A 27,830-nucleotide genomic window follows, 5' to 3' on the forward strand; every position below is an offset into this window, starting at 1 on the left:
AATAATTACTGCAACACATAAAGTGCAGAATATGACACCAGAAAGGCCATTATTAACCTTTCCCAGGGTTATTTTTTGGGGTGTATTTTTGACACCGTGGACACCGGCATTCAGAAACTAAATAAAACTATAGCTGAGGCAATTACCCTCAGCTACTGCCCTGATCTATCATGGGATCAGGGGGTGGGGGTTGAGAAGGCGAGAGAAAGAAAGAGACAGTGTGCGGGGGGGGGCATAAAAAGTCTTTTATATAAAACAGATGCTTGTTTAATATCTAACATCTGGCCAGTCTTATAAAGATTTGTATTAACATTTCTGCAACTGTCAGTAATTCAGAAAACTGACAGAGCTTCCCTGTTTAAATTTTTGCTATAAATAACAACCTTAGACCCAGGCTTTTTTTTTTTTCTGCTTGCATGCAATTTTTGGTCCCTGACATATGATACCCAACTGCTCAGCACTCCCTGTCTTGCCCTGAGGAGGCAGAGGGGGTGGTGCCTGCTCTGGAAACTGACTTCTTTGCACATCCTCAACAGCTGCCCCAAAGCTGCCCACCCCTGGGATGACTGACCTCAGTGCCACTCAGCTTCCTTCTCCTCTATCCCAAGTGCATCAGTTAGCATTTGCTGCATAACAAACATCCCCAAATGGAGTGGAGTCAAATAGTGACCGTGTCTTTTACTTGTGATTCCATAGGTAGGCAATTTTGGCTGGGATCCCCAGGGTGGTTCTTCTGGTCTCAGTTGGACTCACTTGTGCATTTGTAGAGTTGACTGAAAAAAATGCACAATCTAAAAGCTGAGAATTGTGTTTCGTTCAGCATACTTTTTAAGCAATTAAGCCCAGAAGACAACCTCTCAGATAGCTCTGAGGGACTGCTCCAAAGGCGTAAGGAAGGAGCCAGGGTATATAAGAGTTTTTGCAACAAAAACCAGGTAGTTGGGACATCAAAATATTAGGAAGCCATTGACTGAAACCGACCCCCTTGGCCAGTCACGATAATAACTGCTTGCACGAGTTGTCTCACAACAAGAGATCCTGATAAGGAACATGGTGCTGTCACCGAAAACTAACTGAAAGAATTCGGGAGGGGCCGAAAGGAAGGAGGAGATGCCAACCTGTAATATGTCCTGCCAACCTCCCAGAAACCCTCACGCTGGAATCCATCTTGGCTGAGAGATGCAAGTGCCACCAGAAAGGACCCTGAGTCACAGACCAAATATGGTCACAAGAAAGATGATTGGCCAGAGACAACCTGGAAAGCTAACCTCATTACCATAAAGCCTGAGACTGTAGGCCATGTGACAGAGCAGTTCTCCTGGGTTCCCTTACCCTGCTGCTCTCTGCTGGGGTGCCCCTTCCCAATAAAGTCTTTTGCTTTGTCAGTACGTGTGTCTCCTTGGACAATTCATTTCCAAGTGTTAGACAAGAGCCCCTTCTCAGACCCTGGAAGGGATTCCCCTTCCAGTAACAAAAAGATTACATTAATTAAAGAAAATTGCACTTTCTATGTATGGGAAGATGCAAGAGTCTGGGCTCACTGAAATCATTCCTTTGATGTGCACCTTAGCTATCTAGAGCCAGTATCCTGCTTTTTTCCATCTTGAATCCTTTCAGGGTGTGCTGTCTGGGCAGCTGCACTGGCTGAGGGCTTGATGGCCACAACATCCTTTGTTTGCTCATGGGGCAGGCAACATTCCTTGTCCACAGTAGTCGGCCTCCAGGTTGGCTAGGGGCTGACGGGCCTGAGCTGATCTCCGCTGGGGTGGCTCATTTATGCTCCCTGTGCTCTCCCATCCTCGAGCAGACCAGCCAGGGGGCACTCACCCAACAGGGGCAGGGATCTGAGAGAGCATGTGGCAGCATGCAACGTCTCTTGAGGCATCGGTTCGGAAACAATCTCATCATTTCTGCTCGACTCTGTTGGTCGAAGCAAGTCACAAGACCACATTCATGGGGTCAAGAAACGGGCTCCACTAAATGAAAAGAATGCAAAGTCAGGGCTTCCCTGGTGGCGCAGTGGTTGAGAGTCCGCCTGCCGATGCAGGGGACGCGGGTTCGTGCCCCGGTCCGGGAAGATCCCACATGCTGCGAAGCGGCTGGGCCCGTGAGCCATGGCCGCTGAACCTGCGCATCTGGATCCTGTGCTCCGCAACGGGAGAGGCCACAACAGTGAGAGGCTCGCGTACCGCAAAAAAAAAAAGAAAAGAAAAAGAAAAGAATGCAAAGTCAGATAGCAAGGATGAGGGTTGAGGAACATTGTGGCCCTTTTTGCAAATAAGATTCCACCCCAGGCACAGTTTCTCAGCTATTATCTGATGATAATAGTCAGAGATGGAAAGTGTTACCCTCTTTAATGTATACACTTTACAGTTAAGGAACTGAAGGAGGCTAAGTGATTTGCCCCTGGCTGCTTAGCTACTAAGAGATGCCAGGAATCAACAGCAAAGGATAAGGTGCTGGAAACCTTTCCAAGTGGGCCGTGTAAAAACTCTCAACAATGAAGTTCACCACCAGCTGTAGCTGCTGCCCGTGTCCAGGGCGGGCTTTCTGGCTGCTGAAGTAGGCAGCCTCATATGAGAGCGATTTGAACCACATCAGAAGACGGACTTACTGTTTCACTAATTTTCTTCTTCTGCCCTCTCACTCAATAGAGGAGTGAGGCAGCTTACAAAACTATACACAAATGTTAAAGGACAAAAAATAAATAAGAGAGTGTCAGGCACTCATCCTTGAAGGACCAAGTTGAAGTGTAAATGCTTTGGGAGGAAGGAGAACCCACTAACATCTCAGCTGGACTCAGTATAGCACAGTAGTTCTCACCCAAGGACCAAACAGTCCCCTATAGCAGGCATTTGAAAATGGTGTGAGGTCATTGTTGGTGGTTGCAATTATGGGGTGGGAGAAAACTACTGGCACTTAGCAGGTGGGCTTTGATGCCAAATGGGATGCAGTCCCACCTGATGAAGAATAGTTCCAACAAAAACTTCCACAGTAACCTCGTTTATCTGGGGCTGGCCTGCGAGGGTCTCTAAAACAATGGGACCTAAGACCAGCAAACTCTGATGGAACAGTGGTGCATATATTTGTACCACTGCGTGGTGCGCAAAGTTACACGTGTATTTTGTCATTTAATCCTCACAATAGCCTTGTGAGTTACAGCAGATCTGATAACATCTCCCCATTTTACTGACGAGGAAACTGAGACTCAGGGGTGTTCACTGACTTGCCGAGATTAGTCAGTTCAGGTCCTTCAAGAAGCAGATGTCTGGAAGGATGAAGGGGATGGAGACTGATATGCGGGTCTGACATCTGGGAAAGGAGAGAGGGAAGGAAAGGAAGAGGATGAGAGGAGGCGCCTAGACCACAGGGCGGCTCTGAGCAAGGCTCAGCCAGGCTGGTAGGGAGCCCCAGAGCACAGATTGCCTGTAAGAGGTGTGCTGGTCAGTCGGGCAGCAGTGATCCGGCGCCACTGCCTCAATCACTGGCTGGGAACAGCCAGGGCAGGACATGCCTGAACTGCCAGCTACCCTGCCTGCTGCGGGTTCTCTGGAAAGGAGCCCTGGGCAGGACACCTCCACGGCCACCACATCAAAGTAAGAAGTAGTGGAGTCAGGACTCAAGTCCCACCAGGCATCTGACTCAAATGCAGAGAAGAGAGAACAAAGGGGAAGATAAGGGGCATGGGGGACTGGAGGGGGGCGGGGGTCAGCCCGGGTGGGGTCTGATGAAATCCTTTAGGGGACAAAATGAAAAGCCAAAGGGGATGGGGACTCTGAAATCAAATACCAACTGCTAGGACCTCTCCGTTGCCTCAGACTCACCTTAATAAACCAGCCAAAGCTGGAACACACTGAAAAGTTTGGACAAGTTGCTGGACTCTGTGTTCATGTGATAGCCTGATGAGAAGGTCCAATTAGCCAAAGTTTTTGCAAATGCAAAAGCCACAGTGCCCTATTTAAGGAGGAGATGAGGAAACCATCAAACAAAAGAAGAGCTTGGGGGTTCAGAGTGTCTGTCTGCCTTCCATCGTGGCATTTTCTGGAGATTTTCTCTGTGAAGAGCCTCCAGCTCTTCTGGAAGAGCTCTCTGGACTCTTCCAGCTGAGGGCGACGTCACACGGGCACCCTGGTGTTGGAGATGCTACAACTGGGTGCTGGGGTCACAGAGGCAGGAAGTCAGTGATGCAGAACCTCTGAGTCACCCCTGAACCAGAGACACAATTAAATCAGAAGTTTTAGGGGACCTTGGGCATCACCAGTGCAGCTCCCCCACCTCCATTTTCACAGGAGGAAACTGAGTGAGGAGGAAGGACTTCCTCTAGGGACTTTCTCAATCTGGGCATCACTGATACTTGGGTCCGGATAAGACTTTGGCAAGACGGGATTAGGCACGGGGGCGGCGATCTGTCCTGTGCATTGTAGGACATTTAGCGGCACCCCTGGCCTCCACGTACCAGATGCCAGAAGCATCACCCCAGTCATGACAACCGAAAAGTGTCTCCTGATGTTGCCAATTGTCCCCTGGGGGCAAAATTGTCCCTGTTTAAGAATCTCTAATCTAGGTCAAACATCCAACTAGTGACAGAGAGGGACCAGGTTTCCTGCCTCACAAGCCACAGCCCACAATCTCCAGCATGACAGCAGTCCCGGATGGGACAGGGCAGCTTGTACCCTTTGACGTCAGGGATGTGAGACGGAAAATAGGGACGACTTTGAACTTCACTGAAATGCCCTGGCCACAGCAGACCGGCAGCTGGAAATCTAATGCTTGAGCAGTGTACAATCGGAAAGAACTACCCTTTTTCTTTTTTCAGTAGATTGATTCTTTTCATTATGAATCACATCCACAGCAGCAAAGAAACTGGAAACAGAAAATGAATCAGACGACAGGACTCCACTGTCTACATTTCCAAATCTCTTTGATTTGAGAGCTACTCGGCATGCCTCCAGGTCATCGGGTTACAAGGAAGGGAGTTGGGGAAATAACCCTGTGGAAATGGGTTCACTCCCTCCAGGTTCACTGAGCTGTTCGAAGGGTGCTCTCTGGCCTGCAAACATATAGACTTTTGGGGTAGAATACTGCAGGGCTCAACTGTTCTGGCCTGCTGGGGCTCCCCTGTGCTGGCATCGATTGACAATGCCTCCTAGTTGCATATCACGGATTCCCTTTCAAAGTGCCTTCTCTACTGTTTTCCTTTTTCTTATCACAGTAACCTGTATAAAGTTGCCTTGAGGCCTGTTATTTCCCCTGTTCTTTAGGTGCCGAAATGGAAGCTCAGACACTTAGAGATTAAACAGGATGAACCCTCAGGCTTTCTGGATGCTAGGTGGTGAGGCCAGTTGGGAGGGATACTTACTGGCCAAGTACACTTTCTGAATCTCAGTTTACCTGTCAATAAAGTGGGGAGGATAAGGGTGTAACCCTAACCCTAACCCTAGAGATATTTAGAGGATGAATAGCTGCAGAACTTGCTGGAGTTTTAGATGTGAGGGTGGCGGTTCAGGGAGATAAGTGGGACTCCGAGTGTCAGGCTTGGGTTCCTGGGTGGGTGAGAAGGTGGAGAACGGGGCAGAGTCTGGGAGTGAGGGTTGGTGCAGAATGAGCTCATCACAGACAGGTGAGTTTATGGACCTTCCGGGAGAAATGTTTAGCAGGTCGCTGCCTGCACGGGTTTGAAGCTCAGGAAAGGAGCCTGAATGAGAGGCATGTATTGAAGAATCCTGGGGCATATCACAGGTGAGCCCATTGGATCTGCGCTCATGACTCCAACTGCCGTCGAAGAAGGAAGCTGTGTGAGAACAAGATGGACAGGACCCAGGAGCCACTCGGGCTCCACGCTTTAAAAGGCGTGGTTCCGGGTGGGACTTCATGGCCCAAATGTGCAGAGAAAGGGCTCTTGGACCTCACTGGAGGTGGAAAATGATCACTGAGACTGAGCTGGGCCAGGTCTGTCTCCCAGGCAGCCAGCCTTCTGGGGAATGAAATCACAGGGATTTGGGTCAAGCTCTGAAAAACATTTCCGTCTGGGACAACTTCTCTGACCTGAGCCTATTTTTAGAAATTCTTTTTAATGAACAGCATGTAAAACTATGGATTCAGCAGAGTCTATTCCCCTCGGGCTTCCTCTGCAACACATTTTAAATGGACTTACTGATAGAAAGCAGCTATATAATCTCACCAGGGCCATTTGAAACACTCTCATGCTGTGATTTCAGTGACCACTAGCTGCTCCTGAATAATAGTCCTAATAATAACGGCCCCTCACATGCCTAGAGCACTTTACAGTTTGCAGAATGCCTTTGCCCCGTTGTCTCACTTGATCATCACAACAGCACAGCAAGGTAGGATTATTTTCCCATTGTACAGACAAGGAAACGGAGGCTAAGCAAGACAGATCAGTCCACCCAAGACCACACATAGGAAGACACAGAAATGCAGGGAAAGCTGGACTAGACACACACAGACAGAACCAGGGTGGCTCTGGGAATGCAGGTAGCAAGGATCATCCAGCGTCCTTCAGAAGGTAATTTCTGGGATGAACGAGCACCACCCTTTTTTTTATACTTGTCTGTCTTGCACAAGAATTTCAGGAGGGAATCTGATTGGTTGAGCCCGGGTCACATGCCCACTGGCCCTTTGACTGACAGGACCTCCCAGAATGTACACAAAGCAGAGGAGGTAGCACCCCATAAGGCAGGGGGGTGCTTTAGCAGGAGGAGGAATAGCCCCAGGAAGCGAAATAAGCATCCAATACTCACTTCATTTTTGACTTATACGTGAGTCAGATTTCTAATGAGTGGAATCCTGCGTCTTCCTTCCTCTGATTTCCATTCTCTTTCTAGCAGTACTTTCACTTCATCTCTGAAGGCCTCTGTAATGCCACCAAACATTCTGGCTGCAAAGGGCTGTGACTTTGGACCAGTCCTGCCTTCCTCTGGGAGTCAATTTCCTCATCTATCCCACGAGGGCATATACCCTGTGTCTGCAAATGCCAGGAAGCTGGGAGTCCTGGAAACGAAAGGTAGGGACCCGAGTTCCAAAGGATGCAGTTGTCTCACTTGTTCAAAGTGAGAACATTGTGTCTCGGTCAAGAATTTGGTGAAAGAGAAACATCTAGAAAAATTATTTCTCGACTAGAGAGTTTTTTAAAAAGGAGCATTTGAAGGATATTCATTGTGTGTCAGATACAAGTAGATTTCAGGAATCTTGGCAGTGCCGCTCATGCCGAAATGACAAGCCCAGCACCTGATTCCCCAGCAGCATCGTGGCAACGGACTGGCTGGACTAAAGAATATTCTCCCCCTGTCTTAAAGGCTCACAATCCTTCGGGCCCTTCTGCTGTCTGGTTCTCTCTGGCTTCCTCCTGCCGGGCCTAAGCGCTCTGCTCTTCCCTTCTCTCTTCACTTGACACATTCCCATCCATCCTTCCAGCTCCAGCTCCAGTGCCACCCTCTTCCCTGACCATCCACCCCAGCCAGAATGAAATCTCCTTCCTCTGGGCTCCCTCTGACTTGGTGCCTCCTTTCAGCTTTCACCCTGTTGTATTCATGCTTTTACCAGACTGTGCGCATCACACGGGCAGGGCGTGCATCTTACTGTGTCTCTATTCTCAGCACCCAGCATCGCACCCAGCTCGAGGCAGGTGATGAGTGATGGCTTTTGGGATAACGAGTGAATGACTGATTGGATGGATGAAATGGATGGAATACTTTCCAAAAGTTATGTGGATAGTTGACAAGGGAACTGGCTCTAAATCCATCTTCCCATTCTGAAACAAGGCATTCCCAAATGAATTATTTCACTTCCCCCCAATCCATAGATGTGGTGACACTGCCTTTGCTCATTTTGATTGAACTCCGGTTCCACTGGACCTGCACCTCCTAGAGCTACTGCTTCATCAGTTCAGTCGCTCGGCAACCACACACTCTGTCCAGGCACCGTGCCGAAAGCAGACAGTCTGGTAGCCATGCTCTGCACGTGCACCCCAGCAGCTTCTATTCACCCCACCACTGGGAGGCACGGCCATCCTCGGAGAGAGAAAGCAGGTGAGGACAGTGGAGAGGGTTTGGAAGAGGCTCTGTGGGAAATGGGAGAGGGTATTGGCCAGGAATCTTGGAGGGTTCCTGAGCAGCTTGGGGGACCCATGAGTCTGCAAGGCAGCAGCTGAAAGGGAGAAGTAGATTCCTGGGAAGATCAGCCCAGAGTGGAAGCCGCCATATGGAACCATGGTCCTCTGGATAACATGAAGTGCGGACAAGCCCAACAGGAAGAGGCTATCACCACAGACCTCAGGTTTGAAGTGGGTAGCAATCCCAAGCTTCAGGTACCATCAGACATCAGCAATAACCAGCAGGGACATAATTTTTAAAACATTTTTTTATGTAGTAGAGAGGGTTTGAAGCAGGGAGGAAATATCCCACAAATGGCCCACCATTTCACCGAAGAAAAATCTGTTTGCCGTAACTTGTACTTGGAGCAGAAATGGGGGGTGTATATTCAATGAAAACCTCTTCTCTCTTGTCTGTCTCAAATAGATGTCAAACATGTCCAGATGTTCATTCATCTGTGTTTATGTGCTTTTATAAAGAGTTAGCTAGCTGTCTTCCTAACTTGGAGCAAAGATGTAAAAGACTGTCGAGATACACATTCATATGACTTTCTTTATGCGATACACACTCGTGTGACTTTCTTTATGCTTTTTAACACATTCCTTACATGTGTAGGGCAATGGAATTTCTTCCAGGTGAATTGTGGCTCTGTCACCAACCCACGTAATTTCCCCAGACCTCAGTTTCCGTTTCTGTAAAACAAGAGGCTTGGAGCCAGCACCTAAGTGTCTCTGAACCCTAATGCACCACAAGACTTTGACACCGATGGGAAAGACAAGTCGTCCCAGGGGTATAATGCTCCCAAATCAAATCAAAATATAAATCACCCACCCTGTTATGGGTCTCATACACAGTTTCTTTTAATAAAATATGCAAATATTTTGCAGTAAACTGATTTCCCAGTTTCATTCTCTTATCTCCATATTTATTATTCATGATTCTTCTATCCCTTACTTGAAACATAAGGGACGAATAAGTCTGGAATGTAGCTTTCACTACTTTCTTACAGTTATTACTAGCACAATGTTATACTCCCAGGAATCAAAAGTATACATGTCAATATTACTTCCAGTCGCAACCCAAGCTAGGAACAAAATGCAAGAAGGTCTTCCTTGATCTAAATCCACGCACCCGAACTTCCTGGCAAACTTTAATAAAAGTATGACTTTGTTGAGGAAAATGGGGATCGTTTAAGCCGTGACTGCACAGATGCAGTTGTCTCACTTGTTCAAAGTGAAAACATTGTGTCTCGGTCAAGCATTTGGTGAAAGAGAAACATCTAGAAAAATTATTTCCCGACTAGAGAGTTTTTTAAGAAGGAGTATTTGAAGGATATTCATTGTGTGTCAGATACAAAGCCTAAAGGGTCTGGTGCCAGGACAATATCCCATTGACAGAGTGAAGTCCAAAACAGGAGCCTCAACCGTGAGTCACACCACTTGAGGAAAACGACGTTTAGCAACTCTTGAGAAAACCAGTTATCCTCCCCCTCCTTCTCTCTGACACTCCGGGACGCCAGGAGCCTTCCTTCTCCCACCCCAGCCTGCTCCATCTCAGCCACCTTGCCCTGGGCCACACCTCCGCCCAAGTACCCTGCCTTCACAGGCTCTCAGCCACCACGATTCCCAGGGTGAACAATGCCTACCCACCACTGCTCTTCTTGTGGGCTTCAGCCCTGGGGGGGTCAGTCTGTTCTGATGCCCCCACTGCAGCGTGTTCCAGGGACTCCAGGAATGATTGGGGGGCGGTAGGGGGGAATAGGGACACAAGGTGGCAGTAGCAGGCAAAGAGCTTGACAGGTTTGTAGGCAAGAAGTCCGCTATAGCATGACCCTTTCCAGAAGCGGCGGCAGAAGGGGAGGAATGAAAAGGAGCTCCTGGATACAGGGAGATTGGAGAGGGGGCTTACATGTATTGCTGCGTCAGGAGCTTCCAAGGGCAGCATGGGCTTGGGGTCTTTATAGCCATAGGATTTCTATTCTCTATGGCTAACAGATTTGGGCACAGTTTCTCAGGGTATGTAGAGCAAGCAGGTCCTAATTGGCTAAAAATCTGCTTGTTTGGACTGTATTTAAAACAATAGGATGTGTAAAAATTTGAATTTGGCTCAGGTGGGCTGTTGAGCTAACAGGTCCTGGCCTGTGGCCTCACCCACAACGAGCAGTTGGTGCTGGCTGTTGGCTGGGGGGTCTCAGTTTTCCTCAACCTGGCATCTCATCTTCCAGGAGGCTGGACTGGGCTTCCTTGTATGTTAACAGAAATATTCCAAAAGGGCAAGCTCACATGTGCAAGCCCATATTGCCTCTACTTGCATCATGTTAGTTGATGTTTCACTGGCCAAAAGGAGTCCTATAGCCTAGACCAGAGTCCATGTGGGAGGGGACCACACAAAGACATGGATCCTTGGAGGTGCAACTCATTTGGGACAATTACTGTCACAATCTATCAAAACTCCAAAGGAGCAGCCTTAAGGAAGTTTTTTTTTTAATATGGTGTCCATTTTCTTGTCTATAGGAAGAAACCATTTCCAGTCCAGACTCCAATCAGGAAGTTGCTCTTTCTGATAAACAAAGTTTCCCCCAAAGCAAATCCTGATAAAAGAACTTTGGTGCAGATAGTTCACTACTTGGGAAGTTATCTGAGAAGCACAATAAGGGAGCAGGGAAGAGGGAAAGCCAGTGCTAGGGAGTGGCTAGTAGGGGCTTAATCCTGCTGGGGACCTCCGAGAAACCAGCTGGGCAGGCATCAAAGAGGGGAACCCAGAGCATCTTATCACCTCTGGTTGAGGAGGCGTGGCAACTTCTGAGATGATGGAAAAACCAGAGGCAGAGAAAAGGAGAGACTCAGCCACCTGAGGTAGAAAGCTGTCAGCAGAAGGCATTGTACCCACCACCAAAATGCAGGTACAATGTACCCAGTACCCACAGACAGACCCTAGAAGCCAAGAGCGGGAGGAAAGAGGACCAAGGTACAGGAAATCCACATCTCGTAATGCATAACCATCATCATGCTTTCTCCTGAGCAGAGTGGAGAGGACAAACCACCTCCAGGATCACCAGTGAGAGAGAGTTAGTACTGAGAGTAAAATTTGAGGAATCCCATGTGTAGAGACACAGGTATGTTTACAAATAGAAATAAGGATCTAACTCCAAAAAGTGGTCTTCTTTCTGGTATTTTTATTCTGGAACAAAAACTGCTTGGAATCCAGAAAGGTCTCATCTACTTCTTTGCAAGAACGGAAGTTATTATCAGAATTCCATGGAGTAGCTCTGGTTGGTTATGGATAATTATGCTTAAGTTAACTGTATAGTTAACTATATGTACCTTATTTCATTGATTCTAAAAGCACGTTTTTCGCATTTCCAGAATCGGGATACAATCTATAATTATAACTTGCAGAATTTTTTTCTTCCATGGTGGTATCTAAAATAATAGTGCACCTTATATTTGATAATGTCTTAGATGTGGTGAACTGTGGAAGTTCTCATTTCAGAGCGTAAGTTCAACCAGGTTGGAATAATCCTTTCATTGACTAAAGTCCCAAATGAAAGAACTCTTCCGAACCACAGTTACAGAGAGATGGCTAAAGCCCCTGTCTTTTCCAGTCAAGAGTCTGAGGCTCCCAGGAGACACATAGAGCAGGTCTGCAGCCCTCCTGACAGAACACTGCTTTCAAAGCACCTACTCCTGTTACACGGGCTGTATTTTATTATTCAAGACTTTAACTTTTGAAAGAATTTTCACATCTACCAGAAAGAGCAAATGCTAAGAAATCTACAAAGAATGCAGAAACTATGACAGGTTTCTGAGCAGGGGAACTAGATTAAGATTTGGTTGAGCAACACACAAGAGGAGGCCTGGAACAATTCAGATTAAACAAGTCAGAGGTTCATTTCTCTCATGTGAAAGAAGAGAGGAAGGAGGTAACTCGGCTGGTATAGTAGTGCCACGGTTACCAGGGATCCAGGCTCTCCTTCTCTTTTTCCTACCCTACCTCCAAGCACATTATTTCCATCCTCAGATTTACCTCATGGCCCAAGATGGCTGCTGGCTCTTCAACCATCTCATCTACAACGTAGGCTGGAGGAGACGAGCAAGGCAGAAGGGCAAACAGGACTCTGAGGCCACCTCCTTTTTTTTTTTTAATAAATTTATTTATGTATTTATTTTTGGCTGCGTTGGGTCTTCGTTAGTAAGTGCAGGCTTTCTCTCTAGTTGCGGCGAGTGGGGGCTACTCTTCATTGTGGTGCGCAGGCTTCTCATTGCGGTGGCTTCTCTTGTTGCAGAGCACGGGCTCTAGGCGTGTGGGCTTCAGTAGTTGTGGCTCGCGGGCTCTAGAGCACAGGCTCAGTAGCTGTGGCGCATGGGCTTCGCTGCTCCGTAGCATGTGGGATCTTCCCGGACCAGGGCTCGAACCTGTGTTCCCTGCATTGGCAGGCGGATTCTTAACCACTGCACCACCAGGGAAGTCTGCCACCTCCTTTTAAGAACACTCCACCTAGCAACTTCCCCATGCGTCATCTCACTGGCCAGAACCTAGTCCCATGACCACCTCTAGCTGCAAGGGAGGTAGGGGGGGGTTGCCTCCAGGATGCAGAGGTCATATTTGTAAGAAAGAACTGGGGAGCAGCTGGGAGGTAGGCAGCCAGCGATCCCTGCTGCAGGAAGATTTCCACAGGCTGCATGAGGAAGTGGGGTAAGGAGTTATACCCTCATGGAAGACGTCAGAAAACTGCAGAAGGAAACGTAGTACAGTATCCCTTGCCGTGAAGCCCATCAAGAGCTGTGTTTAGGAGAACTGGATGAGGAGGCCTAGAGGGCAGGGCTCCAGCCTTGACTCTGACACAAGCTCACGCTTGGGAGCCATGCAAGCCGCTCAGCACCTGTTGTGGATCAGATAGGTTCTTCCAAGGCTGCAGAGGGAGGGAACATCGTCCCCGTGGGAAAGTACAAGGCTGTCGAACAGCCTCTTTGCTTTCGTTCCCACCTGACTCCAGGCCTGTCGCTCTCATTAGCATACTCCAGGCTACAGGGGACCAGTGGGCCTGGTTATTAATGTACTTTCCAGGCGGGAGGTCCAGAGTGGGCCTTTGTCATGGTCGCTACTAGTCTCTGCATCCCACCAGCTCTGCAGGAATCCGGGCCAGGGTGAAATGTTCTTAAAAGAGGAAAATTACCCAGAAAGCGTCTCCCAAAGAAAAGTCGGCTCTGAAAAAGTTTGTCCATGTTGCAAAGCATTATCTTTAAGTCCTCCAGCTAAGCTAAAAGCCTGTCCCATCCCTCCCTGGGATTTCTGGTGAATTAATAATGCCACTGATGAATATTCAAAAGTAGACAGCTATTGTGCCTCCAAGCACATAATTAATTATTCATTACACATTTTTATTCACTGAATTAAAAAACACAGGGTGCTCTGGGAAATGAAGTGTACTTCACTGCAGGGGCATGAAATTCCACACTGCCCCTTTAAGGACTGTTATTCTCTATTTGTGGTTACCAAGCAACATAAATGCTGGGCAATTAGATCATGGGTTGTCCCTGAAGACTGATGGGATAATAAGCAGTAGTTAAGTATTAAGCTGACCCAGTGAAGGTCCCATATGAATAAACCTGGGTAGGACCACAGCTGGTGTCTTTTAAATGAAACTTTTACATTAACACCGTACAAAAGGTGATTCTGTTCTAGGAGCACGCGTCGGCAAAACTTGCTCATCTGCAAACCCTCACGGGTTCGATATGTCATGCCTCTGACATCGTTGCACTTGCCAAGCTGTACAGGGAGTGTGCTGTCCGCTCCCAAACCGCAGTGGCTGACCTCTGTCAGGATTCAACCTCAGCCTCCCAAAGAAAGAAAATGAACCAGTTGGGGAACTTCCAAGTAGGAAGCTGAGTTTCTCTACTAGACTGAAGTTGGAGCAAAGGCCACCCTGGCAGGAAGGCCCAGTGATGGAGAGCGAAAACTCCTCCTTTGCTCATGGCCACTCACTCCTTCCTGGATTCCAGCCCCAGGTGGACCTTCCTGCCCTTGACTCCAAGGGCCAAGTCCTGATTAGTCCCGGGCTGGGCTCTGCATCTATGCACTGTCTCTCTTCTAGGTGTCACACCCCTCAGGGATCAAATTCAGGTCCTGGCCATGTCTGTTTCTTCAGAGACTCTTACAAATGATTATTAAATAAATATTAAGGGTTTGGGACACCTTCTTTATTAGTCATGCCGTTTGGTTGTAAGGTAAACTTGGACTAATGATCAAAGTTAGTTGTCGGTTTATAAATCTACTGACACTCTTCTTCAATGCCCGTGAGTTCTGCCAGCAGGGATGCCATATACAGTTGTATAGGATGTGCACTGCACAAAGGGCACATAGCCAAAGGGGTAAGTGGAGACTGAAACCTGGCCTGTGGTCCAATTGCTAAGTCATACACCTGTCCAGAATTTTTCTAATTCTCACAAAGGCACTGAATGGGCTGACAGCAGCCCTGGCTGTCGTCAGAATGTGGTTAGCAGAAGGGGAGAGCTGGCTCTGAGGAAGTAGAGCCAGTGGTCCTTAGAAGGAATAAGCAGCAACCAATCTGGGCAGGCAGAGGCTGGAGCCCAGAAGGTAACAGGTATCACCAATGAGATTCAAGAGAGAAAGCCCTCGGGCAGAGCTTGCTTTCTGTCCTTGCACAGCCCCCATGTATGGCTTTAGACATAAGCAGAGGCCCACAGGTTATCTTCACTGTTGACTCAGGGACAAGGAAAGGAAGTATGGGGTGTGAGCAGTGAAAACTGGCAAGATAGAAACCAGGACGTTTTTATTTGTGTGCGTCTCAAAGCAACTTTACGGGGTGTGCATTTATCCCCATTTGCAGATGGGAAGACTGAGGTTTAAAGAGTTTAACAACCTGCCACTGTCACAGAGCCAGAAAGAAAAGAGGGTCTTGATCCAAACAGGCCAACTCTAGAGCCTGTGCTCTTAACCAGTGCTGATATGCAAACTAGCTAACAACCAGTAGGACATCAGAGCAGATACCAACCAGCCTTACAGATAGAGCTGGGTCTGAGGGGCCCCTGCCAGCCACAACCTCTCAGCTGCTGGATTACTGGGTGCACAGGGCAGTGGAGCGGGGACGAGGCAGGGGAGGTGGGAGGGATGGCAGCAGAGATCAAGCAGCAGCTGTTTACCCCTGGAATGCAAAGCTTCAGTGTTCTAACAACTGGTGCAGCCACGCAGATGCCTACCCGCCGAGTGTCAGCCTGCTTTGAACAATTTCAAAGCTTCCCATGAGTCTAAAGAGAAGCATAAGGGGTTAGCCTGAAGCTGAGTCCTGAGCAGGGATCAGAGTCTGTGCTCAGGAAGTAAAGATGAGGCACCAGGGCTTCCGTGGTGGCGCAGTGATTGGGAGTCCGCCTGCCGATGCAGGGGACGCGAGTTCGTGCCCCGGTCCGGGAGGATCCCACGTGCCGCGGAGCGGCTGGGCCCGTGAGCCATGGCCGCTGAGCCTGCGCATCCGGAGCCTGTGCTCCGCAACGGAAGAGGCCACAACAGTGAGAGGCCCGCGTACCACAAAAAAAAAAAAAAAAAAAAAAAAAAGATGAGGCACCAGGAGACACAGGGCAGAGCACTTCCAGCGGCCAGCTTTTCAAGCCCTGGGCTGGGGCCTTCCTGCTCAGACAGAGAACTGAGAAGCTCACTGCTAAAGAATAGAAAACAAGGCTGACAGTGGAGCTTCTAAGTCCTGGATTAGGCGGAGCCACTGACCAAGCATCCCTGAACACGTGTCCCATCTCCCCGCTGGTAAAATAAAGGCTTTGGGCTGGAAACTCTTTCAGGAGCATCCCAACCATAGCGTTTTATGATCCCATGTTTCTAACAAACATACACGCTATTGAAGGAAAAGGAAAAATAAAATCATCTGCACTTTTTGCCATCGAGGTTTTGTGTTGTTATTTTTTTCCAAGCTCAGAATGTCCTATGATCCCCACTGGTGACAGGAGATGACGGTTTTATTGTAGTTGTAGATCATTAATTTTGTAGACAAAAATGTGAAAACACAGCTTATCTCTGTCTGCAGACACTTTGCTATGCCAGAGCGTGAAACAGTTCTCAGCTGAAGATAAAGAACGGCTGTCTAGAGTTTTGTGATATGAAGCAGAGAAGACAGTTCCCCCCAAAGCTAAGTGGGCTCCATGTTAGACATGAGAGATAGACTGCAGCAGTCTTCGGGTAAGGACGGAAGTTTATCGGGGAAGGAACAGAGGGTGGAGGCTGGAGAAGCTGGGAAAGGCCAGAAGAACAACCCATTCAGCTACGCTTTCACCACAACCCACCCCTCCTGCCCTGCTTCTGTGTAGACGCTCTCAGAGCCACTGTTGGGGCACTAATTATCACCAAGACTTTCTTCCTTCCTATGTGCTTTTCTTGAGAGCAAGAACTTTATCTTAGTTGTTTTTGTTCTCTGAGAAATTAACACAGTGCCCCGGACAGAATGAACACTTAATAAATGTTTGATAAATAAAAGGATGGATGAATGGATGGGTGGATGGATGGATGGATGGATAGATGGGTGAGTAACCCAGGGATTCTCAGTGTCTTCTCTCTCCATTCTCAAAGGGGCAGAATTTGCAAATTTAAGAACTTTCTAGGTTTGTTCTTGAAAATGTCCTCCAGGTCTTCCCATGACTGCATCTTTAACTCTGAGCCCTTAAAAGTCAGTGCTAGCAGGACATTCTGGTATAGCAGAGCAAGGAGCAATGATAAAACTGAACAAAATTCCCAGAAAAAGAAAACATTTCAGAGATCAATCAAAGCTACATGCCAAACTGAGAAATCAATCAAAGCTACACGCCAAACTGAGAAGTGGTTATTCATGAAAAACTACAGTAAGTCCCCTACATACGAACCTTCAAGTTACAAACTTTCCAAGATGCAAACGTGGTCTTCAGCAACTTAGTGACCCTCGGCGAGAAGCTGGAGCTAGATCTGCAAGAGGACGACTTCATTGAACTCCTGGCTGTGCAACACGAGGAGCTTACTAATGAAGACCTGATGGAACTGGAGGCCCAGAGAAAGGACGAAGGGAGACAAGAGGAAGAAGAAGTAACTGAAGAACCAAAGAGATGCAGGAAATGGCAAGGGGGTTATCTTTATTTGAGGAGGCACTGTTAGTTTTTGAGGCACAGGACCCGAACATACAACAGTACACGAAGGTTGCAGCAGCCGTTCAGAATGCTATCAAGTCATCTATGACAAGAAAAAAAGAAATACTACCCAGACATCACTGGATGAGTTTTTCAAGGGGGTAGATAGAATTGAATCCAGCAAGGAGTCAGACCCTGTGGCATCAGCGTCAGGCATGAGTGACATTGCAGCTTGTCCTCCGTCTCCTATTGCTGAAGATCCTTCAGCTCTACCATCTCCCACCTCCTCTCCCTCCTCCAGTCAGTAACTCTTCTTGCCTGTTCACTTGATGCCAACCCCTGTGTGCCAGCTGTTGTACTGGACTAGTGTAGTTTTCAAGGTACTGTACTGTAAGATTAAAAATGTTTAGTTTTTCTGTTTGCTTTTTTTAATGTATTTTTTGTGTGAAAAGTGTTATAAACTTATTACAGTACAGTACTGTATAGCCGATTGTGTTAGTTGGGTACCTTTGTTGGACTAACTTTGTAGGACTTATGAACAAATTGGACTTACGAACAAACACACTCTTGGAATGGAACTCATTCATATGTAAGGGACTTACTGTACTGCACTTCAGATAAGAACAATGGAAGTATCTAGCATCCTTGGCTGGGGCTGCTCTTTTCCCTCATTCCAGATCCTTCTCCCAAAGTGAGGTAAGCCATGAAAGCCACTAGCTTTGATGGCAGAAGGGGTAGCTTGATTTGGAGTAGAGCACTGGAAACCCCAACCCAGGGGCACAGTCAGTAAGAGTAGCAATTTCAGTAGCCAGTGAGCAGAGAAGACCAGCAATTCAGCTAGCCTGAGGTTGTGGTTCTCACTGGGGCAAGTACAGTACAGACCAGCAGACTGGCCAGAAATTTAACAGGGAGATGTGGGAAAAGATACAAGGATAGGAAGCCTTGACAAGCTCTTGACATATCGATGTAGGAGAGACTGGAGAGGACCCAAGCTATGCAGATATCCCAAGCAGATTATAAGCCTGTGCACATGTTCTGAGAAGATATGAAAGGAAAAGGGAGCAGACTAAAAACTACTTGAACTTTAAAGGTACTCCTTTTCTTATGTAAACCAATCCATCAGGGGAGGGTTGAAGCCTTACCTGCTCAGAATGTTTGAGCACAACCTCTGACAAATCATTGATTAACTAGTAGGCTATACAGATACAGGGGTAAGTTTCTAGGCATCCAGGCTTTAAAAGACGGGGGTGGGAGAGGGAATAGGTTTTTGAAAAAACTAAGCAGAGACATCTGCAGCTGCACTCTGAGGGAAAATAGATTCCAGAGGTTTAGTCCAGGCAAGTTATTAAACAACAATCAAACAGCCACAACAACCACGATTGGAGGGTGAGGGAGGATCAGAATCCAGAGTGGCTACACTATGTAATCTTAAATTATTCAGTTTTCAACAAGAAGTTATAAGATCTGCGAAGAAACAGGAAAGTGTGAGTGAACCACGCTAAGGAAAGGTGGAAAAAAAGCAGTCAGTAGAAATTTTGTCTAAGGGATCCCTGATGTTGGAGTTAGCAGACAAGAATATCGAAGCAGATGTTATAAACATGTTCAAAAAACTAAAGAGAACAATCTTTTAAAAATTAAAGAGAAAAACAAACATTGTATGTTAATGCATATATGTGGAATCTAAAACAATGGTACAGATGAACTGGTTTGCAAGGCAGAAAGAGAGACACAGATGTAGAGAACAAACGTATGGACACCAAGGGGGAAAAGGGGTGTGTGTGGGGGATGAATAGGGAGATTGGGATTGACATATATGCACTAATATGTATAAAATAGATAACTAATGAGAGCCTGCTGTATAGCTACAGGGAACTCCACTTGGCTGTATAGTAGAGACTAACATAACATTGTACAACAACTATACTCCAATAAAAAAGAATTAAATTAAAAGAAAGTATAAAAAATTAAAGAAAATATAACAATGACTCAACAAATAGAGAATATCAACAAAGATAGAAATTATTTTTTAAAAAAACAAATGAAAACTTTGGAGCTGAAATCTCCAACTAACCAAAATGAAAAATTCATAAGAAGGACTCAACACCAGATTTGATATGGGGATAAGAAAGAATCAACAAATTTGAAGATAGATGAATAGAAATTATCTAATCTGAAGAAAAAGGGGGGAAAAAAGAATGAATAATAATGGTATTACCTTGGACACATGTGGAACAACATAAAAAAAACCCCAATATATGTATAATGGGAATCTCAGAAGGAGAAGAAAGAGAGATGGGGGCTGGGGATGGTAATAAAAAAAATAATGCCCAAAATGTTTCAGTTTTGATGAAAAATGACATATTCTAGAAGCTCAATGAACCACAAGTAGAATAAACACAAAGAGATCCACGCTAAACACATCATAGTCAAATTGTTGAGTAAAAAAGGGAAAATCTTGAAAGTAGCAAGAGAAAAATGACTCATCACAAGTAGAGAAACAACAATATAATTAATGGTAGACTTTTCATCAGAAACAATGGAAACCAGAAGGCAGTGGAGTGACATATTCAAAATTCTGAAGGAAAAAAATATCAACAAAGAATTCTATATCCACTAAAACTATACTTCAAAACCCAAAAGTAATATGGAGACATTTTCAAACAATGACTCAGATAATTTGTTTCTAGCAGACCTGCCTTAAAAGAAACACATTTATTTATGCTGAATAATTTGTTGCTAGCAGACCTGCCTTAAAAGAAACACATTTATTTATGTTGAAAGGAAATAACATCAGACAGGTACTTGAATCAAAGAAATGAAAAGCACCAGAAAAGGTAAATATAAGGATAATACAACATGTTGCATTTTTTTAATCTTTTCCTAAATTCTTTAAAAGACAGAAGATTGCAGAAAACAGTAATTATAACTTGCTGTGATGTTGGGCTTATAACATGCAAACACACATACACACACATAAGTTCTAGACATCTGTTGCACAACAATGTGAATCTACTTAACACCACTGAACTATACACTTAAAAATGATTAAGATGATAAATTTTCTATTATTTTTTACCACAATTAAATATTTTAAACATTTATTGAAAGGATAGATAATTCAATAATAGTTGTAGACTTTAATACCCCACTCTCAATAGCATAACTAGACAAATCACCAAGAATACAGAAAATAACACTGTCAACCAATATGACCTAACCAGTATCTATAGAATACTCACCCAGTGACAGCAGAATATACATTCATCTCAAGAACACATGGAATATTTTCAAGAATAGATCATGTTCTATGTCATAAAACAAGTCTCAATAAATTTAAGAGAACTGAAATCATACGAAGTATGCTCTGCAATCACAATGGAATTAAATTAAAATCAAAAACAGAAAGAAATTTAGGAAATCCCTGAATATTTGGAAATTAAGCAGCATAATTCTAATTAACCCACAGGTCAAAGGAAAAAAATCAGAGGACAAATTTGGAAATATTTTAACTAGAGGAAAACAAAACATCAAAATTTATAGGATGCAACTAAAACAGTGGTTAGAGGGAAGATATAGTTTTAACCATTTATCTTAAAAAAGAAGAAAAGTTTCAAATTAATAACTTAAGCTGGGACTTCCCTGGTGGCGCAGTGGTTAAGAATCCACCTGCTAATGCAGGGGACAGGGTTTTGAGCCCTGGTCCAGGAAGATCCCACGTGCTGCGGAGCAACTAAGCCCATGCACCACAACTACTGAGCCTGTACTCTAGAGCCCACAAGCCACAACTACTGAGCCTGCATGCCACAAATAGTGAAGCCCACATGCCTAGAGCCCGTGCTCTGCAACAAGAGAAGCCACTGCAATGAGAGGCCCGCACACCTTGACCAAGAGCAGCCCCTGCTTTCCACAACTAGAAAAAGCCTGTGCACAGCAACAAAGACCCAACGCAGCCAAAAATAAATAAATAAATACATAAATTTATTTTTAAAAAATTATAAAATAAATAACTTAAGTTTCCTCTTTATGAAACTAAAAAACAAAGAGAAAACCAAACCCAAAGCAAATGAAAGGAAGTAAATAATAAAGATGGAATGGGAGCCAATGAAATATAAAACATAAAAACAATAGAAAAAAAATCAATGAAACCAAAAGCTCATTCTTTCAGAAGATCAACAAAGTTGAAAAACCTTTAGCTAGGCTGATCAAGAAGAAAAAAGACACAAATTATCAAGAACAAGAATAAAAAAGGGAAAATCACTAAAAAGGGATACTATGAACAATTTTGTGTCAATAAAATAGACAACTTAAGTGAAACAAATAAATTCCTAGAAAGGCACAAATTACCTGAACTGACTCAAGAAGACAGAAAATTTGAATAAACCTATAATTCGTTTTAAATTTTTAATTAGTAGTTTTTAAATCTTCCCACAAAGAAAAATCCACTCTTCAGTGATGAATTCTATCAAATATTTAAAGAAGAAATAATACCATCCCTTTACAAACTTCCAGAAAACTAATTCGATTAAACAGTATTACCTTGATACCAAAGTCAGACAAGACATCACAAGAAAAGAAAAGTAGATCAACATACTTCATGAACATAGATGTTAACATTTTAACAAAATATTAGCAAACAAAATTCAACAATATATTGGGTTGGCCAAAAAGTTCCTTCCATTTTTAAGTAAAAATAAAAGACACATTTTTCATTTTCACCAAGAACTTTATTGAACAACGTATTCACCCTTTTGTTCCACTAACTTGTGCCATTTTCCAGGCAACTTCATAATTCCATCTTCCCAAAACTTTTTACCTTTTTGAGCAAAGAACCATTCCAGCTGTCATTTACAGTCTTCCAGGGAACTGAAATCTTTTCCATTAAGAGAATTTTGTAAAGATCTAAATAAATGGAAATCCAAAGGTACAATGTCTGGTGAATATGGCAGATGAATCAGAACTTTCCAGCCAAGCTGTAACAGTTTTTGCCTGGTCATCAAAGAAACGTGTAGTCTTGCATTATCCTGATGGAAGGTTATGAGTTTCCTGTTGACTAATTCTGGACGCTTTTTGTTGAGTGCTGCTTTCAGCTGGCCTAATTCGGAGCAGTACTTGGAATTAATGGTTTGGTTTTCTGGAAGGAGCTCATAATAGAGGACTCCCTTCCAATCCCACCATATACACAACATCACCTTCTTTGGATGAAGACCGGCCTTTGGTGTGGTTGGTGGTCGTTCACTTCACTTGCCCCACGATCCCTTCCATTCCACATTATTGTACAGTATCCACTTTTCATCATCCATCACAATTTGTTTTAAAAATGGAATGTTTTCGTTATGCTCAAGTAAGGAATCTCATGCCAAAGTACAATCAAGAAGGTTTTTTTCACTTAACTTATGTGGAACCCAAACACCAAAGTAATTAACATAACTAAGCTGGTGCAAATGATTTTCAACGCTTGATTTGGATATCTTGAGTATGTTGGCTATCTCCTGCGTGGTATAATGTTGATTGTTCTCAATTAATGTCTCGATTTGATTGCTATCAACTTCAACTGGTCTACTCAACTGTGGAGCATCGTCCAGCACGAAACTTCGCAAACCACTTTTGACACACTTCCTCAGTCACAGCACCTTCTCCACACACTGCACAAATCTCTTTTTTGCATTTCAGTTGCATTTTTACCTTTCTTGAAACAATAAAGCATAATATGCTGAAAATGTTCCTTTTTTCTTCCATCTTCAATATTAAAACGGCTACACAAAAATTCACCAGTTTTGATGTTTTCTTTTTAAATGCACGCTGATATGACAGCTGTCACAATACAATCTAACAAAATTGTTTCAAATGAAGTTAAAAACAACTAAGCGTTACTAGAGCCATCTTACAGAAAAGACCGAATGAACTTTTTGGCCAACCCAATATAAAAACGGATTATTCATCATGACCAAGTAGGACTTGTCCCAGAAGTGCAAGGTTGGTTTAACCTCTGAAAAAATCAATCAATGTAATACACTATATTAATAGAACAAAGGGAAAAAACCATCTGAAGATACAGAAAACAATATATGACAAAATATAGCAAACATGATAAAAACTCTCTACATAGTAGGAATAGAGGGGAAATTCCTCAACCTGGTAAAGAGCATCTATAGAAAACCTATTTCTGATATCCTATATAATGGTGAAAGAATGCACACTTTCCCCCTAAAATTGGGAACAAGGCAGGATATCCCTTCTCACCTCTTCTATTCAATATTCTACTGGCAGTTCTAGCCAGTACAGTCATGCAAGGAAAATAAATAAAAGGCATCCACATTGGAAAGGAAATAAAACTGTCTTTATTCACTAATAACATAATTCTGTGTAGAAAAGCTTAAGGAACACACACACACGCAAACACACACACACAGCTAGCTGCTAGAACTAATAAATGGGTCCAGCAAGGTCACAAGATATAAGATTAATATAAAACAAATTGTACTTCTATATTCTAACCACATACAATCTGAAAATGAAAAAAAGTCCCATTCACAATAATATCTGAAAGAATAAAATATCTAGGACTAAATTTAACAGAAGAAATTCAAGTTTGGGACACTGAAACTATAAAACGCTTGTTAGACAATTTGAAGAAAATTCAAATCAGTGGAGAGAGAGTCCAAGCCCATAGATTGGAGACTCAATATCATTAGGATAATAATTCTGCCCAAATTGATCTATACATTTAACATAATCCCTATCAAAAACACAGTAGGCTTTTTTTGTCAAAATTGATTCGCTGATCCTAAAATTCATATGCAGATGCAAATGACCCAGAATAGCCAAAACAATTTTTTAAAAGAAAAAAGTGGAAGAACTTACACTACTTGACTTTAAAACTTACTACAAAGCTATTCTAATCAAGATAATGTGGTCCTGCAATGTTCATTGTAGCACTATTTACAATAGCCAGGACATGGAAGCAACTTAAGTGTCCATCGACAGACACAGAAGATGTGGTACATATATACAATGGAATATTACTCAGCCATAAAAAGAAACGAAATTGAGTTATTTGTAGTGAGGTGGATGGACCTAGAGTCTGTCATACAGAGTGAAGTAAGTCAGAAAGAGAAAAACAGATACCGTATGCTAACACATATATATGGAATCTAAAAAAAAAAAAAGAAGAACCTAGGGGCAGGACAGGAATAAAGATGCAGACATAGAGAATGAACTTAAGGACATGGGGAGGGGGAAGGGTAAGCTGGGACGAAGTGAGAGAGTGGCATGGACATATATACACTACCAAACGTATAATAGATAGCTAGTGGGAAGCAGTCGCATAGCACAGGGAGATCAGCTCAGTGCTTTGTGACCACCTAGAGGGGTGGGATAGGGAGGGTGGGAGGGAGACGCAAGAGGGAGGGGATATGGGGTTATATGTGTACATATATCAGCTGATTCACTTCGTTATACAGCAGAAACTAACACAACAATGTAAAGCAATTATACTCCAATAAAGATGTTAAAAAAAAAAAAAAGATAATGTGGTCCTGACGTAAGGATAGGATCAATAGAACAGAACTGAGAGTTCAGATTATAAAACTATTACATTTATAATCAATTGATTTTCAACAAAGGTGCCAAAGCAGTTTAATGGGGAAAGAATCATGTTTTCAACAAGTAGTAATGTGACAATCAAATACCCATATGCCAAAGGCTGACTTTAGACCCTTATCTCACACCATACACAAAAAATCAAAGTTAACTAAAACTGTAAAACTTTTACCAGAAAACTTAGCAAAACACTTTGAATCTTGGGTTAGGCAAAGAGTTCTTAGATAATGACACCAAAAGCACACACCATATAAGAAAAAAGTGATAAATTGAGCTGCATCAAAATGAAAAGCTTTTGTGTTTCAAAAGACACCCTTAAGAAGATGAAAAGAGAAGACATGTACTGGGAGAAAATATTTGCCAATCATATATTTGATAAGGGATCTGTATCCAGAGTACGTAAAGAACTCTTACAACTCAATAATTAGAAGACAAAAACCCCAGTTTAAAAACAGACAAAATTGACTAGACATCACCAAAGAAAATATACAAATGGCTAATAAGCGCAGGAAAAGTGTCAACATCATTAGTCATTAGGGAAATGCAAATCAAAACCACAATGAGATAGCATTATACACCCACTAGAATGGCTATAATCAAAAAGACAATGACAAGTTTGGCAAGCATGTGACACACTGGAACCCTCATACATTGCTGGTGGGCATGTAAAATGGGGCAGCCATCTTGAAAAACAGCGTGGCAGTTTCTTCAAGAGCTAAACATAAACTTACCATCCACCCCAGCAATCTCATTCTTAGATACCTATTCAAGAGACATGAAAACATTTGTCCACACAAAGACGTGTACATGAATGCTCGTAGCAACATCATTCGTAAGAGCCCCCAAACTCAAAACAATCCAAATGTCCATCAATTGGTGAATGGATGAACCAAGCGTATATCCTTACGATGGGATTGTATTCAGCAATGGAAAGGAAGGAACTACCCAGACACCTTGGATGAACCTCAAAAACACCACACAAAGTGACAGAAGCCACAAGCAAAAGACTACATATTTTACAATTTCATTTACATGAAATGTCCCAAAAAGGCAAATTTATAGAAACAGAAAGCAGATGGGTGGTTATCATGGGCTGGGGGTGGGAACAGGGACTGACCAAAGATGGTGGAATTACCAGGGTGATGAAATGGTTCTAAAACTGGATTAAGGTGATGATTGTAAAACTCTCTATATTTAGTAAACATCATTGAATTGTAGACTTAAATAAGCAAGTTTTATGGTATTTAAAGCTGTAAAGCTGTAAAAAAAAAGTCAATGTCCTGGCAGAGGGTTGAATTGGATAAAACTCACCTTCACCCCAACCCCTTGTCAACTTGATTCCTCAGCTACTACAAGACCGACATACCAGACTGTGCAGGCAAATGCCCAATTTCTTTACTGAAAAGTTAGGGTAAGGGCAGTTTCAGAAGGAGAATTACAAGGCTCAAGGAGAAAGGTTAAGGTTTAAAGATTTTGAAACTTCCTTCAATCTCGCAAGAGATCACAGCCACGTCTTCTGAGCGCCCCCTGCTCCCAAGCGCTGTTCCTCCCTGCGCCCTCCCTGCATCCTTAAGCAGCTGCCAGACCTCATCCTCAGGGGGTTATTCCAGCTCTGGGTGGGACCAGGTCTCTGGGCTCATGGGTGAGGCTCATGCACCTTCCAACTCTGGTGCCTTTAATCTCCCATGAGAGCTGGGGCTTGCAACTTTCTTTACCAGTTGACCATTGTAGGAACCCCAGTTCCCAGAGGCGATTTCTCTTGGAGACAGGCAGAGATACCACGTGTATCCAGTCCTTCTGTCTGAGGCACCAACTGGCTCCCAGAGTCTTTGGATCACTCCCCCAACCTCCACACAGACTGAGAAGATGTTTATTTCTTTCCCACTCTTCCTGGGGACCTGTGGGTCTCACCACCTTGATTACAACCAGCCAGCATACACCAGCAGGAGGCTGCCAGAAGAGCACGCATCCGGGGCTGGAGTCCAAGGGTGCTCGATGGAGGAGGCCAGAGAATAAGGCTGGAAAGGGGAGATTGTCATGCTGAGTGCATTTCCCCAGAACACAGGATTTAACCTCCTTACCAGAACACCACGTGATGGTACAAACTTGCTACTTCGGATGGTTCCAGAAGTGTGGGGAAAAACCAATGCCCACACTGAAGTTGAAATGCCAGGATTGCCACAGCAGTCAGTACAAGAAAGGATTGAAAGGCTCAGAGATGTCTGTTGGATTGGATGCGGTGTGTAAGGTCAGAAGACACACAGGTGATTAGGTTACATATGAAGCCCTGGAAGATAAGTCATTTATCAAGGCCATGAGCTAGTGAGAGGAGCGCCAGCAATCATTGTGAAGTTCCTTGGTCATCCCCCCTCTGTAGGCCAGGGCTGATGCTAGAAGATGAATTTACAGCACTTGTTTCCCTGATAGCAATGGCGATGCAAGCCATCAGAAGCCAGGGTGATGCAGCTGTGATAAACAACAGGGTGAGAGTGTCAGCCAAGGGGCTCAGAAGGGGTGGGCGTGCAAGCTGAAACAGATGCATCGTCATGACAGCCCCACTCAGCGGCAGCCTCAAATATCAGTGATGAGGGAAAACCCTCCCAACAGGCAGGGTTCGAGTGGTGCCTCTGGTCATTCACTTTTGCGACCTAAAGTTAGGATATATAGTCTCAGGTCAATGGCAAAGACCTTGGCAGGCTGTTGAGGGACTTGTAAAGAGGCAGATTGGAAGATCTGGGACAAGGAAGTCTGCGAAAGAAACATGTAGGTGAGTAGACGGGAGTGGACACAAGAGGTGAAGCTCTTTTTATCACATGGCCCACCACCAAAGAAGCACTAAACAACCCAATGGCTTGGCCAGCTGACATCGGCAAGACTCCTCATCAGCTCCCTCAGTGCCGACATGAGGGACACATGAGCCGAGGGAACGTGGGGGCCACGCAGGGTCCCAAAAGCATGGGTTTCCACTCACCAAGGCTGATCTAGCTACTGCCACCACTGC

Source organism: Pseudorca crassidens, chromosome 1, assembly GCF_039906515.1.
Source record: "Pseudorca crassidens isolate mPseCra1 chromosome 1, mPseCra1.hap1, whole genome shotgun sequence".
Taxonomy (NCBI): Eukaryota; Metazoa; Chordata; class Mammalia; order Artiodactyla; family Delphinidae; genus Pseudorca; species Pseudorca crassidens.